Here is a 6,598-nt window from a genome sequence, read left to right as displayed (position 1 = left end):
AATAAAAGAAACTATGAACAAAAAAAATGGTTAGTAACTTCAAAACAAATAAAAGAAAACAACAAATAAAAGAAAATAAACAAAGCAAGTAGTATATACAACTAAAGGAAAGAAAAGCTAAACTAAAGAACTACTCTAAACTACAAGATTTGGATTTAAGGGATTTGGATTGAGGGATTTGGATATAAGGGATCATCAACAACAACATGCCAAGCAAAACATCTCCACAAACAACAAACATCCAAGCAAATAGGGCAAACAAGCTAGCTACAAGGAAAGTAGCCTAGAGATCAAGAAAATGAGGATACCAAAAAGAGGAATGAAAATAAACATGCAAGCAACTAAGATATGTACACAACAACAACTTGGTCACCGAGCAAGTTACTAGTTCCCCCAAGCTAGATAGAAAATACATCTCAACATCCCAATCAAAACAAAGCAAGTATCAAAAATATAAGGGATGGAGGTAAAAAGCATGAGAAGCTTAAAGGAAACTAATAACTACTACCATCACCACCACCACTCCCACTTGGCACGGCCCCATCGGGGTCTCTGTTGTGCTCGGGGTCATCGAAGGGATGAGGGTAAGGCTCCCATCCTCCGGTGTACCCATCGGGCCACCCATAATGCCCCTTGAAAAGATCTTGTTGCCAAGGAGCAAGAGGGGTGAAGTTATCGGGCAAAGTGAGTTCAAAGGGGTGGTTGGGATGGACATGGGGGTAGTTAGGATCCCCCCTATAGTCACTACCACCCGGAGCCTTGTAATCATAGTTACCATGCTCGTCCGGGTAATAGTGACGCTCGGTGTCGGGGTTAGAAGGCCCCGACCAATAAGGATGCCCAAACGAAGGGAGAGGACCTTGTTGGGGCGGGAAGTACGGATAGTTAACCGGGGGAGTAATGTTCCCACGGTTAACTTCCGCATCATAGATTTGTTGTTGTTGTAAAAACATACCTTGTTGCACTTCTTGAATACCTCTTATTTGGTCATAGAGGGCCCCAAAGTCTTGATCGTACATGCCATCCACGTGGATTTTCAATCAACTCATTTGCTCACTAAGAGCCCTCAAATCCTCATTGGCAAAAGCATGTTGCCCTTGCTCTTGTTCTTTCTCATGAGGAGCTTGTTGTTGTGGAGAAAAATGTTGTTGTTGATGGTGTTGTTCTTGATCTTGTTGTTCTTCTTCATCATCTTCTTCTTCATCCTCCTCGGAATCAAAGTTGGGATGCCGGAAGGACTTGGGAACATGCCAAACATTTTCGGCAATCCTAGCCAAAGAAGTCAAGCTAGGGTTAGGAAAGTAGCACCAATGCTCGTTGCCCCTAAGCCACTCATCATATCTCCCTTCACTAAAGCCCTTGGAGATAAATTGGATTTGACCCAATTGTTGCATATCGAGGTAGATGGAAGAAGCATCCCCGATCTCCTTACAAAATGGGAGATAATCATTGAGGCGAAGGCGAGTCACAAGCCTAGTTACCATACCTCCACATGGGATCTCTCCTGTCCTCCTTTTGCGAAGTTCCAAGCAATATTGGGCAAAGATGTAACCCGAGTTCAACCGGCCCACAAACTCCGGGCGAGTAGATAACCAAAGGACCTTGAGCTCCAATTTACTCAATTTCCCCATTTCTTGGTTGGGGAACAAGACATAGCCCAAAAGTCGGTGTACAACCCTAAGACAAGGTTGGTACACGTCTGAGATCTTAGCCCTGTTGGTGATAAACTCATTACCACCGGAGATGTCTTCCCACCAAGAATTTTGATCATACTCCGGGAAGATGAAGTGTTCAACGTTGACAATATCCCCATGGGGATCAAAATCCAAAGCGGCGTTGAACTCTTCCAAAGATTGGTCAAAGATATGGTTGAACAATTGGAACCGCACCCTGTATAACCCTCCAACGGGTACAAGCTCTAAGGTAGCCAAGAACTCCAAAGTAGGCTCCTTATAGGTGCGGTAGGCATCGGCGATGAAAGTACCCAATCTCAGATTTAAAAGCAATGACCGCACATCATTATCAATCCCCAACTTCAGCATATCGGGTTGAAAGTAGTGGCGGGTTTGATTAAGGGTTCTTTCATCTTTCAGATTTTGGTAAAAGGCCTTTTGTTTATCGGTGAAATTTTTCTTTTTGGGAAGAGAGGTTGGAGGTCGAGTTTGAGTGGAGGAAGGGTTGGAAGTACTAGGCCTAGAAGATTTACTAGGCCTAGAGGAGGTACTTGGGCGAGGAGGTTCCTCGTTGCTAACATCGGTTTTTCGCTTTTTGGTGAGTTTCTTGAGGTATTTAGACATTGTGAGAGGTTAAGAAGATCACCAACAACCAACAAGTAGCAAAATTCACCACTTACTACCAAAATCACCAAACTCCAATTTCACAATTCTTTTCAATCAAACCAATTCCAAACCAATCAACAATACCAATGATCCAAGAAAAACTCCTTTTCAATCAATCCAAGAGCAAACACAAGACCAATACCAAAATCACCATATACTACCAATGTTCCAAAAATTCAACTCACAAGAATTCAACCAAAATTGATGAGAATCACTACAAAATCAACAAACAACACAATGTTATGCAAACTCAATCAACAAACATCACCAAATCACAACCAAAATCAAGATCAAGCATGAAAAATCACAAAATCAATAGTACACTATTCATGCTCATACAAATTTGTAATTCATGCAAATTTATGATATAATTGGCAAAATTAAAGCAAAGATTAGTGATTATACCATAAAAGAAGCAAGATTAACCAATTTTGAGCAAGCAATTTGAACTCCAAACAAAAGCCCCAATTTTCGGCCACCAAGAGTAGGAGAGAGAGTGAGTGAAATTTGGGTCAATTTGTGAGGAATTTGTAGCGTAGAAAGATTTGTGAGTGATTTTGAGTGAAAATGGAATGATTTTAGTGAGGATTTGAGTGATTTGTGATTATGAATAAGGGGGTTGGAGGTGCGCACAAGGAGAAGGGTTTGAAGGAGGTTTTCGTGAGCTAGAAGAGGATGAATGAAGGAATGAGAAAAAGAAGAAGAAGAAGGAAAATAAGAAAGACCACGGCAGCAAGGGTGCGGCCGCACATGCTGCTGGTGCGCCCGCACACGCAGGCTGTGCGCCCGCACAAGCCTCGTGTGCGGCCGCACAAACTGGGCGCTTCTAAATCCTTCTTTTTCTCATCATTTTGATACTTACTGCCTATTTGGGTGCGCACATGAATCATGATGGTGATGAGGAACAACATAGGCAGTAGCTAAAATCATTTTCAAAGTCCTCAAAGTTGAAAATTCATGTGCACACCACAAAAATTCACTAAGTATCAATTTCCTCCAACTTCCAAAATATGAATTTCCTATCTTACCTCTCTAAAATTCTTACCCTTTTACCTCAAATTTCGACTAGAATCGAACAACATATGATTTGTTCCATGAACACCTTCCATCCATCATGCATACTTGTTGAATTCCAATCCCGCAAACGGACATCCTAAAAATCCAAATAAGTAGAAAAGTAAAAGAAAAGACAAAGTAATAAAAGAAACAAAAATGAGAAAATTCAAAAATCAAAGAGAAAGGTTAGAAACTCCGGGTTGCCTCCCGGGAAGCGCTTGCTTAAGGTCCTAAGCTCGACCCTTCCCCCTAATCATGGAGGATCAAAGAACACCACCTTCTTCAAGGTGGTTGATAAAGCAAATTCTTCTTCAACCTTGGGCAACTTCTCATTATTGCTTGATGAAACTCTCACAAAATTCTTTTCAAATTCTTCTTTTTCACTTCTCAACTTCTTCCTTTTCCTTGCCTTCTTCGAGTCACGGGCCTTTTTCTTCGGCTTGACTTCAACATCCTTAGTCATGGAAGCTTTCTCTTCCTCATGAGAATTAAGTTTGAACCAATTTGGAAAACCAATATCTTTCTCATCCCTTGGCTTTTGAATCACAAATTCCTCTTCACTAACATCATTAATACTTGCACAAACATCATCAACAATCTCAAAAACATTGTTAGTGGAAGAATCAATCATGCACATACCATCAATGGAACGAGAAAAACTAGCACATGCGATATCTTGCACACAAGATAAAGACTCATGCATTGGTTTCAACTTAAAACTCTCTTCTAATTTCCCACACCTCAAAGTAATTTGACCTCCTTTGACATCTATTAAAGCTCTCGAGGTAGCTAAGAAAGGCCTCCCTAAAATGATTGGAATATGTTCATCCTCCTCAATCTCTAAAACAACAAAATCCACGGGAAAGACAAACTCTCCAATCCTTAAAGGGACATCATCAATTCTTCCCTTAGGAAGCTTAATAGAACGATCGGCCAATTGAAGTGTTATCTTAGATGGTTGAAGCTCACCTAGATCAAGCCTTTTGAAGACCGAAAAGGGCATAATGCTCACACTAGCCCCAAGATCACACAAAGCATTTTCAAAAACCATTCTCTTAATTTGACAAGGGATTGAAAAATTCCCCGGATCTTCCATCTTCTTTGGAAGTTCACCATGGATAAGAGCACTAAAGCACTTCCCTCCTTCCACCGAACTACCCTCATCAAAATCCTCTCTCTCCTCTAAGATCTCCTTAAGAAACTTGGAGTACTTAGGCATGTCGGGAATTGGCTCGGTAGGAGGTGTAGAATCATGAACATCCTTAAGAACTTCAAGAAACTTCCCAAATTGCTCATCCATTTTGAATCTCAAATATTTTTGGGGATATGGTAGATCGGGAAATCTCTCTATCTCACTCATCTTTTCACCAACACACTCTTCTCTTTTGTCAACCTCACAATAGATTTCCTTAGACTCAACCCTTTCCACTTCATTCTCCTTAGCACCACCCTCATCTCTTCCCTCTTTTGAACAAGAAACTCCCTCATCAAAGTCATTTCCACCACTTGTGGCAATAGAGTACACGGGTTTCTTTGGTTCAACACCTTGGGAAGGCAAAGATGAAGGACTAGCAAAATCCTTAATAGTGCTTGCTAATTGGGTAATTTAAGTCTCAAGCATCTTATTGTGGGTCATCATCTCATTGAATTTCTTATCACTAACCGCCATATAGGTGTTAATGATCTTGGTTTGATTATCAATCAACTCTTCCAAAGTAATCCTAGGAGAAGAAGGTTGTGAATAGGAATTTTCACCTTGAGTCTTTGGAACAAAACCGGGTGGGGGACCTCTTTGAGCATTGTTTTGAAAATTTCCCCTTCCTTGATTGTTCCAATTACTCCTATTTTGATTTGAACCATAACCTTGATTATGGTTACCACCACCATGATTATGGTTTCCATTACCTTGGTTATGATTTACATAACCTTGGTTTTGATTACCATAATTATGATTTTGATTACCATAGTTTTGGCTTTGATTTTGGCTACTATAACCTTGGTTATGGTTACCACGAGAACCTTGATTCCCTTGGTTCCTATAACCACCATTATGATTATAGTTGTCAAAATTGCCTTGGTTTTGGTAATTCCTATTCCATTGGCCTTTTTGATTATCAAACCTTTGAACATTGTTGTTTGACACAAAATTAACATGTTCACACTCATTGTTGTCAAATTTATCAATACATTCATTTGGACAAACACTAGAGTCATGATCATACGATCCACATGCATCACAAAACAAGCAACCCAAAGGCATTTATGTGAAGAGGGAGGGGGTTGAGAGTTAGAAAGATTACCTCTCCCCTTAAATTGGGAGGGAAGATTGGAAGCTTGAGAAGAGGAAGAAGTGCTCTCCAACTTAGCTTTGATTGCGGTGACCTCCTTTCCTAAGTTTGTCATTTGGGAGGAAAGGTTGTTGATTGCATTGAGATGGTCCACCGAATACAATGAAGATTGTTTGCTTGAAGAGTCTCTCTCCCCATCTTGCCAATCCCTATAATATGTGACCACGTCCTCTATGATGTCCACGACTTCTTCTTCGGTTTTGTTCATGATAGGGCCCCCGGCCCCTCCATCAAGGCATGCCTTGCCTTGGGGACTTAAACCGCCATAGAAGATTTGGATCACTTGGTATGTGGGGATTCCGTGATGAGGGCACTCCCTTTGATACTCTTTGAATCTCTCCCATGCTTCATAAAGGCTTTCACTCGGCCTTTGCTTGAACCCTTGAATCAAGGCTCTTGCCTCCGCCGTCTTCTTTTGGGGATAGAAACGGGACAAGAAAGCCTTTGTAACATCGTCCCAAGTTCTCAAGGAGTTGGGCTTCACCTCTTTGTCTAGCCACTCCAAAGATCTTCCTATTAGAGAGAAAGGGAACAACTTGAGGCGGATGAATTCTTGAGAGACCCCATTGACTTTGATGGTGTTGCAATATTTTTCAAATTCTTTCAAATGGTTCAATGGGCTTTCATTCTTAGCCCCACTATATTGCCTTCTCTCAATCAAGGTGATCATTGCCGGCCGGATTTCGAAGTCATTTTCCGGGGTAGTAGGTGGAGCTATTCCATTCTTAAATCTATATGCCCCGGGCACTCCAAGCTCCTTCAAGGCTATTCTAGGATGTTCACCCATTCCTTGTTCTTCTTGAATTTCTTCTTCACTTGAAGAGCTATAAGCCAAGGATCTATTATCCACTCTTC

The 6,598-nt window shown here is 41.1% G+C and overlaps 1 pseudogene; it reads left to right on the top strand.

The window, feature by feature from the left end:
• Window positions 1–6,039: 6,039 nt before the first annotated feature.
• On the top strand, window positions 6,040–6,138 carry LOC145609762 (small nucleolar RNA R71; annotated as a pseudogene).
• Window positions 6,139–6,598: the final 460 nt, after the last annotated feature.

This window comes from Chenopodium album, chromosome 23 (genome assembly GCF_948465745.1).
Source record: "Chenopodium album chromosome 23, dcCheAlbu1.1, whole genome shotgun sequence".
Lineage (NCBI taxonomy): Eukaryota > Viridiplantae > Streptophyta > Magnoliopsida > Caryophyllales > Amaranthaceae > Chenopodium > Chenopodium album.
Note: the sequence above shows the minus strand (reverse complement) of the source record. Positions and strands in the feature narration are given on the sequence as shown.